Below are 12,430 nucleotides of genomic sequence, written 5' to 3'. Positions count from 1 at the left end.
TCGCATTGAAATGAAACGCCGAAAGCGAAACCGCCAAAGGCCCAGACCGCCAGAGACACGCATATATATCGCAATATGTGGACTGGGGACTGGGGACTGGAACTGGGGGGTTAATAAATTACGACGAGCCGAGATTATAATGTGTGCCATGAAAAATTATGCCCAACAAGCCTATGAAGGCCTCTCATGTGTCACGATAGAAAACAATTCAATGTGTGTTTCTCTTTTTTCTTTTTCTTTTTCTTTACAACATATAATATACAATATTATATTTTTTTTTGTAGGTTTCGGTTTCGGTGTTAAGTTCTCTCAGGTGGCTCTCAGGTGGGAATTGAGTTTCGTTTTCGGTTTTCAGTTTTGGTTTCAATGGCGGAACACAACTGGCACTCTCCGAAAACAAATAGGAGGCAGCAGAAATAGTTGCAAGTTTCACTTTTTATGAAAGGCTTTTAAGATTACAAAGAAGTGGCAGAAAAAAAAAGCGTTTTCAATCAATTCTTGAAATTCAAGTAATAATTGTGTTATTTTTTTGTGGAAAATAAAAAGCAAGAGTCGATCATGGGAGTAGAGAGCCAGGAGAGGGGGATTGGCGAACAAATTGTACCCGGAACACTTGACAGATGGAGCTCTGGAGCTCTGGAACCTGGGCCTCCACTGGGCCTCCACTGGGCCTCCCTCCTCATCCCACATGACGCACGCATATTTCGAATCTGTCAGAGTCTTGAAGTGATTTCGAAATGATTATTTTTTGACACACGGGGCAACACCTGCCTCATGTTGCACATGCAGCTGCCCCTAGTATGTGTGTATGTGTGTGTGTGTGGGAATATGCATATGAGCTGCTCCTCTGCGTGTGCTGTGCTGGTTGTGTTGTGTTGTGTGTGTAATTATGTAATTTGACTGCTGCAATTATGTTGTTCCCCGTTAATTGAAATGTAAACGTCATCGTTATGATAAGACGACGTGGTCCGGGGTGGTGCTGGGGTCATGGAGCTCAGGAGAAAAAAACACGAAAAAAAAAAAGAAATAAAAAGAAATGTCGAGGCAATGTGGAAGGGGCACCCTGCTTCCCCCTGCCTTTGTTGCGTGCATCTGGCAGCGAACGTGTCAATTCCATTTTTGATGGCTTCACACGCTTCAAAAACGCTCGCCGGCTCCCAAGGTGGGGGAGTGGGGACTTGGGACTTGGGACTCTGCTATTAACGAATTGAATCCCCTTAGACTCGAAGCTATACAGCCAGCAGTCTTACGTGTCTCATTAAAGTTGGCCCAGCGAAGAAAATGCAGAACTAGCTTCAAATTTATATTTTTCCCGTTCGTTTTGATCGGAACGTGAATGGAGAAATTTAAATGTGAAAATAACTTAAATATCGATAATGCCAGACGGCGACACGTTAGCATGCCCCGCCCACCAACGCCCCTTTTCAGCCGCATTAAGTGCCGCAAAAAAAAGTAAAAAATAGAAAAAAATTAGAAGGTTCAACGTCTCACAGTAGAATTTCAATTGAAACTAGAGCCTGCTGCTGCCACTTTTCTGCTCTTTTTTATGCATCTGCAGTTTTCGTGTTTTTTATTTTCGTGTTTTTTCCTTCCTCGGGAGGAGATGACAACCCTGGCACTGGCACTCGCACTGGCACTGGCACTGGCACTGGCACTGGCACTGGCACTGGCACTGGCACTGGCACTGTGTTTGCTGTCCAGTTTGTTGCATTCGCCTTCATATTAAGTTGGCAATTGCATTCATGTGACAGCCATGTGAGGAGGGCGGCGCGGCGTGGCCCGGCCCCGCCCACTTCCTTCCTGGACGCCACTGTCTGGCGTACGTGACATTTGGCGGCGCCACCGGGAGGCACGTAGAAGGAAATACTCTGTAAATCTGTGCGCCATTGGGCTCCGCTTCTCGTAATACCCTCTAATGCACTTGACGCCGGGCCGGGTCTCTGGCGTGAAGGACGAGCGATGGGAAGTCTTCCAGAGTCCTTCTCAGAGAGAGTGACCTGCTGGTGTTGCGCCCTTCTACACGCTTCTCATAAATGTTAGCTGGTGGAAGGCACTCTCCTTTCCCGAAAGAGCATTCCACCTTCGCAGGACTAGCAGGACTTTCTTTTCGGGCGTCTGTTGGCTTGGTTTTTGTTCAGTTTCTGGTCTCCTTTTTTGTGTTTTTTGTGTCCAAAGCTCCTTCTTCGCCTCTTCTTGTTTACAACTGCGTCGCCGACCAAGTGCAAAAGTGTTTGTTGCCCGCAGGACTCGACGGCGGCTAGAAGTTCGGCTCTTCGAGAAGAAACTCAGAGAAGAAGTCCTGCCATAAATTCTGCTTATCTAAACGGAAAAATACAATTTGTAATTGAAAATATTTTTGTGCTCAGTCGAAAGTCAGTGAAGTCTGTGAAGTCTGGAGTCTGCAGCATACGTGGAGCTGGAAAGTTCAAGTTCCGCGATGGCCACTTGTTGTTGGACACTTCTAATGGGCTGCGCCAAAGTTTTTGGTTATTGTTTGGCCGGAAAGAGGCAGTCGGCCTGCCTGGCTGCAAGTTAGTTGCCAAAGTACGGCAATCGCTCTGATTGCTTTGTTGCATCTTGTTTTCTCCAAACTTTTCCATTCATTGGCGGAAATTAATGGAACATTTCTCAATAATATATATGACACCAGACCCCCACCTTAGCAACTCGATACTTTCGAAAGGGGTTTCTCCCAAAAGTCACTTTCGTTTAAGAAATTATTCGATTTGGTTTCCCTTGAAACCCGATACTTGAGTGGTTGGGCCGCTAATCAGCTTAGGGGAGTTATGGAGTGTTATGGAGAGGGAAGGGGTATTTGAAGCCTTCACCTTTACCTTTACCTGGCTTATGTAATTGGCCTGCGATGGCTGTTGCATAATCGCCTGTCCGCTGGATCTATTTATTGATTGGGTCGATGGCTCCAGAGGACATCAGAGGGCGCTCAGGGGCTCTCGGGCGTCTCGGGCGTCTCGGGCGTCTCTCGTTTTAATGTGTTCCTAATTAGCCGCAGTTGCTGTTGGCGTTTTGCGGCACTCGTTCGGCATTTTCAATTGGCGATGGCGCCGCTTAAAGTGCACCACCCACAGCACCCACAGCCGCACCACCCACTGTCGCACCACCCACTGCCGCACCACCCACTCGAGGAGCCCTCGAAGCCGCAAGTGGAAGTGCGCTCTTGCCACTTGGCAGCAGAGTTGCATTTAGTTGCCATCTGCTGGGGCTTAAGTATATAAATGTGCACTCGCTCCACACACTGCCACTGCCACGCTGCAAGGACATCAAGGACATAAAGGACAGTATTTGACAGAAGTGAAATGGCTCCTGGCCCAGCCACTGATGAGCCAGATCCCGGCCAAATCTTAGCTAACCCTTATTGATGCTGATGATCGTTATGACGGCGATGGATGGCGGTGGAGGAGACTGATGGCGTCCTTAAGGGTTCTCCTTTAAATCGGATACATCGGTGGACTTGTAGAGGTCCTCCTATATAGGTCCTTCTTCTTAAACAGAAGCTGGAAGCAGGAGCTGTGGAGGCAAGGAGCTGGAAGTGCAAAAGTCGCAGCTTATGCCACCTTAAGAGAGCAACAAGTCCCTGCCCCTGCCCCTGTCACACGCCTCCTATGCCAGCCCAGGACTTGGCACTGGGATTACTTGTATTCATATCCATATCCTTTGGCTGGAACGCAGCTGCAGCTGCCGCAAATTGCGGCACGACTTGTGGCATGCTCCACTTTTATTAACTTTTTAATGCAGCTATGCCAGTGCTATGCCCCTATCCCCCATCCCCCAGCCCCCTCGGAGAAGTTTCTCCTTTCCAGCTCTGGCTTACAGCCGGAAGTTTATGTCGAGCAGCTGTTGCCTTGCCTTCTGGCCCAGTCTCTATTCCTTCCTCCATTTCGCTTCTATTTTAATCCATTTTTAAGCTATTCATGCCCGGTACTAGCAGAGGGATAAAAAGTATAGAAAGAGAGTCCCATCCTGAGCAGATCTGAAGGCAGACTCTAGATATCAGAGCTGGGGAAGTACCGGGTATCCTATAGTCTGCTCCATTTTTTCGTCCCTCTGGGAGGGACGCCAGGCTTTATTGGCTTTTGGCGGTGCTGTGCTGTGGCCTGTGTGTGTGGGCTAAGTGTGTGTTGGCTAAAAAGTTTCGCAAATTAATTACATTTTATTGGGCTCGACTCCCCGCTCTATGTGTGTGTCGGAATGAACTCGAGACTCTGGGAAAGGGACTGGGCGAGTGGGGGAGTGGGCGACTGGGAAAACTTCAGCTCCAGCCCTTTGGCAGCCAAAGGGCTACAAGTTCTTGGCCTCCGCTCCGTATTATTATTAATAATAAGTTAATGCCGCCGCGATCCCCTGTTGAAAGCCATTTTACGACTTTCAAATTCGAAAGCCCATAAAAATAAAAGTGCAGACGGAAAAAACAGAGCGATGGCCATAAAAACGGAGGGCTGCAATCGGAGGACAGCAAGTACCCGACATCGACATCGATAGCCGATGCGACTTTATGGGCAATGAAACCCTTGCCACAGAGACGCCGATAAACACTCGGGGCGGACTTATCAGGGGGATGCCAGTGGTCCCACTAGGTACTCCTAGGCAATTACGACAATCTTAATGAATTATGCCTCGCAATTAGTGGAGGGACTCTCGAAACTCCCGAGTTCCAGACACCAGGCTTGAGGGATTAGCATTTCTGTTCTTTATGATTCTTTATGGATGCGATGATGGAAGCCCTGAACCCCCTTCGCAACTCGGGAGCTCCATCCAGACCAATAATTTCAAGTATTTATGGAGGTGTGTTTTTTAGGAGTAGGCCCTGTGACATCATGTTGTGACGGAGAGTGCCACTTTTTATGATTTCTGTCCGGCTGAGAGAGGGCTTTATGGGGTTATTTATATTCAAAAGCATACTGCTCCATGGCAGCTATACCTGGTACTTGTTTTGGAGAAGAACTATCAGTGTTTACTTGCTTAGTTGGCACTTTTCGAAGGGGATCTTGCAGACCATCTCCATAACAGAGAGTGGCTTGGGAGTCTGGGGAGTCTGAGTTCAGAGCAGTACCAGGTATCGCATAGTCTACCTCCGAAACACTCCCACAAAGTACCTCCTCGAACCAGCAACCTGTTGACGAAGAACCCAGCCAGTGGCCATTATTTCGGGTGGTCCTTGGGCATAAAAAAGGTGAATATGGAGAATAATTTTGATGATGATGCAGTTGGGCCGAGAGGAGAGGCTTCGTGGGAGGAGGGCCAGCTGTTTACGATGCGTTTACGACCAGGACCAGGACCAGAACCAGGACCAGGACCAGGCACACACGCATGGGAGAGGCGAGTGGAAATCGGAAAATCGGAAAATCGCGTGGCCATCTGGGTGGGAAATCGTAAAACTGACACTTGGGCCTCACCTGCTGGAACAATAACTACAGCCACGCAAAGGACACGCAAAACAAACGAAAGTAAAGAGCCACAAAGTCCTGATTTCTTTTATTTTTTGTGGAAACATGAGCTGGGGCTGGGGGAAAAAAAGTGAATTTATTTTATACGTTCTATGGTCGTAAAAATCAATGAAAACATTTGTCAGGACAAGCTCTTCCGACGGCTTGATGGCCCACCTTTCGGGAGCTATGTGCTATGTGCTGTGTGCTAGGCGAGGGAAGTCGGCAAGTTATTCCAATGAAATGCCAGTGAAAAGTTTGCCAAGTTTCCCATGAAATTTGTAGCCAGAGTCCAGGACCTGTCCCAGGACCTGGCCCACGACGAGGCAACTATAAAACTTCAAGTTTGAGTTTTCTTTGAAACTGTTTTCATTTCTTTATTTCGGGTCTGCGTCTTTTTCTCCGGCTCTCCGGCTCTCTGGCTCTTTTGGCCTTTCAATAGCTCGGCCAGGAATGTGTTTGATGCCAGCCAAGTTAATTGGATTAACACAGAGGTCCTTTCGCCCTTGTGCGGCCAGGATGTGATGCGAGATTCGATTTATGGCCAAAATGATTTAATTGCCAAACCGGAGCTGCAAAGAAAAGCAATACTGGAGCGACTGGAGCCATCTTTGCTTTATTTCCGTGTCCGAAGTTCAAAGTTCAAAGAGCCAGCAGGGAAGGGATACCATCCAAAGAGCTGTTGAGAACTTTGTCACGCACTTGGCAACTCATTTGAAGTGCGAAGTGGCAGGGTTGCCAACTTTTCCAATAAAAATTCGAGCCAGCCGAGTCTGAAGAGTACCAGGTATCGCATAGTTTTCTTTAAAGTTTCTAAACTGAAACTAGAAACCAGAAACCAGACACAGTTTAGTGCCTGAAAAGCTCTTGAGATGCAACAGTACCGGGCATCAGACAGTTGTCTCTTCAGGGGCGAGGAAATCGTGGAAAAAAGAGTCCTGGCCGGCTTCCATTACAGTGTTTGTCCTCTTGGGTGTTCCTTTCGGAGGGTGGGCAGCAGCAAGGAGCTCCTTTCGTGTAATTAATTAAGGAACGGCACTTTGTGACGACACGGCTCAAGTGCATCAAAAGTTTTCGGGCGGTCGGTCGGTAATTTGATCAACATGGCTTTCTGGGAGTGTGTGGGTCGGGGCCATGACACATTTTTCCGCAGGTAGGGCTTCCACAGGGCTGGCCCTCCTCCTGCCTTCTGCCTCCTGCCTCCTGACTACTGGCACATGGAAATCGGAATCCCATCAACTGCCTGCCCAGGCCGTACTCGCAAAATAAAATTAGCTCAATGAGCATTTGTGCAATCAAGTGATTTTTATACAAGCAACCACCCCTGAGACCCTCTAGCCGAAAAAAAAGGGTTGTAGGAAGTACGTGCAATGTGTATACGGGATATGGATACGGATACGGGCCAGGGGGAGCACAGAAACCCAGCCTCAAACCCTTCGGGAGCGATGGGTTGTGGCAAATAAATTTCACACATATTTGCACACTCGTACGCAAGGTCGTCCTGGTTGATTGTCCTGGAAGAGTGGCGGCAGTAGGAGAGCTGGGAGAATAAATTTGTTCCTTAAGATAAAAAGTAAACTGGGTGGTCTGGAAGCTTGATTTCTATCTGAGAGCGGCTCTTCCGACATTCGATCTCTGGTTTCTCAGATCACTGATGGGCCATGGGCCTTGGATTTGGGGATAAAGGCCAAGTCGGGACTCCCATTATCTCACTCTTTGGCTCCTTCTGGAAGCCTACTTACACTTTTTAGCATTTTTGTCGAAAAAATGAGCTGGGAGGCAGCCACGGTAGCTGCCACAGTTGCCGCGACACGACTTCCTTTGACTTTCGCAGCCCGCGCTCTTATTTATTTCTATTTTTATTTTCACGGCAAGCCAGGCAGGGTCTAGTAGTCTAGTAGTCGCGACGAGATGATACCTGGTAGTCCCAGATTGAGAGCCTCAGAGACTTGAGGTTTCTACCTTGAATATCCTGCCTAATACCTCCCAGCTGAGAGGACGACCATGGGAAGGACATAAAATGGCAAGCTCCCTCACTTTACTTCCCCGACACTCCTCCCAATTGTGTTATAAATTCAAAAATGAATAACGCACGCTTGCCTGTGGTTTCAAATTCTATTTTATTTGTATTGCCATTGCTGTTCGTTATTCATTCTTTGTGGCTAAAATGCTTTCACTCTTTGCCAGGTCTGGTCCTGGCCCTCGTTTATTCCCTCGTTCTTGGCTCAATTAACACATTTTTTCAGTGACATTTGTGGGGCTTGGTGGCCCTTACTTTTCTTCCCCTTATTTGTGATTATTAAGAGCAGCTCAGGGATTTCTTTCATTTTAAAAATATAACTAAACATTTAGCAGGTTTCTGTGAGCCTCAATTGCTTTTTATTTTGCAACAAATGCCCTTCTCCTCGCTTCTCACAAACTTAAGCTAATAGATCCGATCCGATCCGATCCGATCTGATCCGATTCGAAAAATGTTTAAAAAGAAGACCCTTTTATTTATATATTTTTAAGCTTTATTGAAACTCTAGATTGAAACTCTCTCGAGCCGGGAAAGTAAAATATTTATTACGAAAGTTGCCACAATTATCCTTGGGCAGGCCAATTGGGGAAGGAAGCTAGAAGCCAGAGAAGCCGGAGAAGTCAGAGCTAGAGCCAGAAAAGTTCCAAAACTGGAAAATCCATAGACAAACGGCATCAGAATTTAATTCAATTGCAAATCCCATATCATCCCCACAAAGTTGAGAGAAACATTCAATTATGAATTCTGAGGGAGGGAGGAGAAAAACATCACACATATTCGGGGAAAACTAAAAAGGAGCCAGGACGAAAAAAAGGACGAAAAACGAAAAACTACAGAAAGCTGTTTTATTTATCCAACATTTGACTTTGAAATGATGAAAAAGCTAAAGCAAAATGCTACAAGAAAAGCTGGGAGGTTGCTCTGGGGTGGGGAGGTGGGGGTCCTTCTCCCGAGGGCTTCAGTCCCAGGAGGACTCCTCCCTCGGTTGGAAAATTTCATTTGGCCCGGCATTGTAAGTCACATTTCTGATGTACATGCTTTTCCGACCGATTCCTCAGCATTTCCATCATTGATGGAGACTTCTTTTCCTCCTTTTTTCCATCTTTTATTTTCCCAAAATGTATACTCCATAAGCATTCTAATTAAATTCTAGCTCGGCTCTAATGTTCCTCCTTTTTCTCCTGTCCCTGCAGGTACTCCTTGTGGCCCGGAATACAAGGCGTTACTGGAACTACCATTCGGTAAGTAATCAAGGGGAGAAGATTGGAGACCATGGTTCCATGGTGGAATTTCCATGGTGGAAAATGATAGCGTTGACATGAAAAAGTTTTCCCCCCTCCCTCCATTCCGTGTCATCGCAGAGATTTCGATTTTCGGTTTTCGGTTTTCGGTTTTCGGTTTTATTGTGTTTTGTGTCGCAACCCAGAAATCGGCTTAACGGCCCAAAAACAGACAAGAAATTTGAAGAGCAGCCGTCCGAGCGAGAGATGCCTATCGCCCCACATCCCCATCCACTCGAAAAAAATAATCCCCTGTCTCAGGAGGAGGCGGAGGGCTCCACATCTTAGCCCCAATACTTCTGATATGCATCTTGTGTGTGGCTTTTTATTGGGATTGTGATTGTGATTGAGGGTAAGAGGTTTTCTGGCTTTCCGTATCAACAGATACAAAGCATCTGCAGCTGGACAGCGCTCTCCGTGGAGCGTTTTGTTTATGATTTGTCAAGATGCTTTCGGGGGCCTCGGAAATGTGTTTTAAATTGTCGGCCGAGGCCGAAAAAGGGCTGCTGGGGCTTAGGTGCACGGCGCGAAAGTGCTAGTAGCTAGGTATTTCGGCTTTGAAGAGGATGTTGAAAGTATCTTTGGGCTTCGAAAGGGCATTTTATGGGGACAAATTGATCAAGAATAGCTTCAAACATTTTTTTTTCAATCATTAGCTTCTTAGGTCCTATTTTTTCAAGGGAACAATTTTTAAAAAAATCTAAAAAAAATTTTATTCTTAGATTTTGATGCAGATTTTTTTAGAAATCGATACAGCAATCGATTAAGACACTTCGATCGAGAATCGGATGAGAATTGGCCGAGATATAGACATCGGGGTGGGCCATATAGGCCCCTGCCCCGTTTTCGAAGGGGATCCCATGGAAAAGTTGATAAAAAATCGAAAAAAAATTCCGTCTCTGGATTTTGATGCAGAATGATAGGTAATCGATATAGAAATCGATTAAGATATTCCGCTTTAAGATCGGGCGAGAATTGGAGAAGTTATAGACTTGGAAGTCGAGCAGATAAGACCTTCACTGCATTTTTCGAAGAAATAGCTCCGAAGATGCGAAGTTCTGGCCTCTTTTTCGTTCAAGAACTCTTTAAAAGACAGAATGGATTAGAAACTAGTCGAATATTATACAATATTATACATTTTCCACAAAAATTCCCCACCCGACTGCCTGAGACACGGAAGTGGACGTGAAGGGCCCCCCTCGCAGGGCTAATAAATTCACCTTTTACCGCAAAATATTGCCCGGCATTTGCAGAAGACAAACAGTCTCGGGCCGGATGGCTGGATGGGTCCAGGCTGGATGGCCCAGCGTGGGCGTAGTGCCGACATAAATCTCTTGAACAATCTGCCAGATCCAAGGCCCAGGACCTGGGACCCGCCTGGCTGTTGATTTTTGTCAACCTAATACGAAAGGCAAACAAAATTTGTGTTGGCATTTGGTTAGATTTGCCTGGGTGGTGGTCCGGGGGGGTGCTACCAGGGGAATGGACGGAGGGAGGAAAAAGTCTACGGGTTCATGGGGGCAAGGGGGCAAGTGGGCACTGGGGACTCCAGTTCGAGTTGATGAAGGAGCCCGGAAATCAAATATTCGATGAGTTGTATGAATTACAGGTGGAAGGTAGGTACAAGGTGGGCCAGGGAGGATGGTCCTGGGAAGAAATATCGAGGCGATTATCGGGTGTTAAACTGCGGCTGCGGTGGCCTCCACTGACCCCTGACCCCTGACCCCTGACCCCCGAACCAACTCCAAACGTGGCAAGTTCTCTGTCAATTCGAGGAAGGAAATGAATGAAATTCAATAAAAGGCAAAAATATTTTAAATATTATTATTTTTCGCAAGTTCTCTTCAACTATTTTCACACTTAGTTCTCCTCAAATATTTGTCCAATTTCCTTCTCGAGTGTTTGTTGTTATTTTTGAGTTTGAGTTTTGTTGGCAGTCCCCCCACATCACTCTCCCCTCCCCCCTCCTGTTGTTGCCACTGCAAGTGGCCACCAAGTTGTGGCACACATTGTTGGCAACCAACTAGCAGTAGTTGGTGGCACTGTTGCCATGGCCCCTGGTTGCTCTCTTTATTTTGGCCGAAAATGCTTCCGCTCGAGCGCTTGCCTTGCTCTTCCCCCCCTCTTGCCACTCCCCTCTCCTCCAGCAGCCTCTTGATTGCCACGCCCCTTTCTCAGTATGTTAATTAAAGTCATTACGCAGAGGACACCACCGCAAACAAGCGACCGAAAAGGCAACAAAAGGCTGCACTGTGCGAAAATCTTCAGAAACATGATCAGAATTTAGAAAAAAACGTTCAAATATTTCTTGATAGTTTTTAGAATTTTTATTTTTCAAATTTATGAGATCTTTACAAGAAATATATCTTATGATACCCGGTACTTCTATTTCGGAAATTTCAAAAACAGCCTTTAAAACTTGCTTTTTGAGAAAATATAAAAGTAAGAGACCTTAATCCATTGTTTTGTTTAAAATGTCATACCTGGTACTTGTTTTAGCCTCAAACAGAAGCCGAAAACCATAAAAACAGGCTAATAAATATTTAAAAAAAAACTAAAAGGAAAAGTAGGAGAACTTGAACCCTCTACTATTTTTTAGTATTTGAGGCAAGTAAAATTAATAAAATTAGTTTATTGAAAATGCCATTTTTTGTACCATGTGATACCCGGTACTCTTTGAGGTTTAACCCATTGAAAGCAATTAAATATTATATTTTATTTAAATGCGAAGAAAAAACTAAAAAAAGTAGAGGAAGAGATGATATAATAGGAAGAGGATGGTATAAGCCCTATTTTGGTAGCCCCAAATAGCCCCTGAAAACCTCCAAAAGATTGCACAATTTTCTGGCAGTGTGGGCAGCGAGTGGCTGAAAACTTGTAGTTACCCTCTTGGTTGTGGGTGAGTGGGTGGCTGGGCTAGGGGCTATGGGCTAAGGGGCTAAGGGGGGGAAGCGGTGGCACAACAACTACAAAGTGAAGCCAAACGCTGCGCCAAATTGGCCAATTTTCATATGCATGCCAAGCAGCAGAAGGCTCACGGCAACAGGACGTGGAAGAGGATGAGGAGCAGGACCAGGACCAGAACCAGAACCAGCACCAGCACCAATGGGGCAGGAAGGAAAATCTCCTCTTTGCCATTGACATCAATGAATAATTTGGACTATGAAGGGGAAGGGGGAATGGGAGGAGTGTGCAGACGCCACGTGTCAGGGGCATTGTTGAAATAAAGAAACATGTGAGATGTGCCAGCACTGAGAGAAACCGGAGCTGATCTCGGGGGGTGCTGGCTCTTGGTTCTTGTTCTTGCTTAGGAAGTTGGCCTCCGTTTTCTCTCAGTGTAGAGGTCCTGCCGGCAGCGACCACTGCCAGGCCATCGCAGGTCTCTAATGATGCCCAACATGCAGAGTGTGCTAATGACAAACCAACTGCGGAGGCGGAGGCGGAGGCGGAGGCAGGCAGCTACCCCGACTAATGAGAGCAGAGTCCTGCCTGAACCAGGAGTCCTCTGGCGAGAGCCAGTACCTGTTGCCAGTCCTTCGTCGCCTTGAGTTCCAGTTCCAGTGCAGTTGCCAGCCAAAGTGAAGCAAATTAAATTGCATCCCGAAATCGAATTGCCGGCAGCCGGAGGCACCAGCTGAGGCATTCAAATAACGTGGCCAGGAGGGCTGCTAGGATGCGGATGTGGATGC

General features: G+C 46.6%; 1 protein-coding gene across 1 annotated transcript in view; it reads left to right on the top strand.

Annotated features, from left to right (window-relative positions):
- Positions 1-12,430, top strand: part of LOC6502012 (hornerin) — a 76,175-nt gene that overhangs the window by 46,599 nt on the left and 17,146 nt on the right. The window contains exon 4 of the mRNA XM_044717566.1: positions 8,655-8,702. The gene's annotated coding sequence lies outside the window, so the exon portion shown is untranslated. The remainder of the gene's footprint in view (positions 1-8,654; positions 8,703-12,430) is intronic.

Source organism: Drosophila ananassae, chromosome XR, assembly GCF_017639315.1.
Source record: "Drosophila ananassae strain 14024-0371.13 chromosome XR, ASM1763931v2, whole genome shotgun sequence".
In the NCBI taxonomy this organism is placed as follows: domain Eukaryota; kingdom Metazoa; phylum Arthropoda; class Insecta; order Diptera; family Drosophilidae; genus Drosophila; species Drosophila ananassae.
This window is presented reverse-complemented; position numbering and strand designations above follow the sequence as displayed.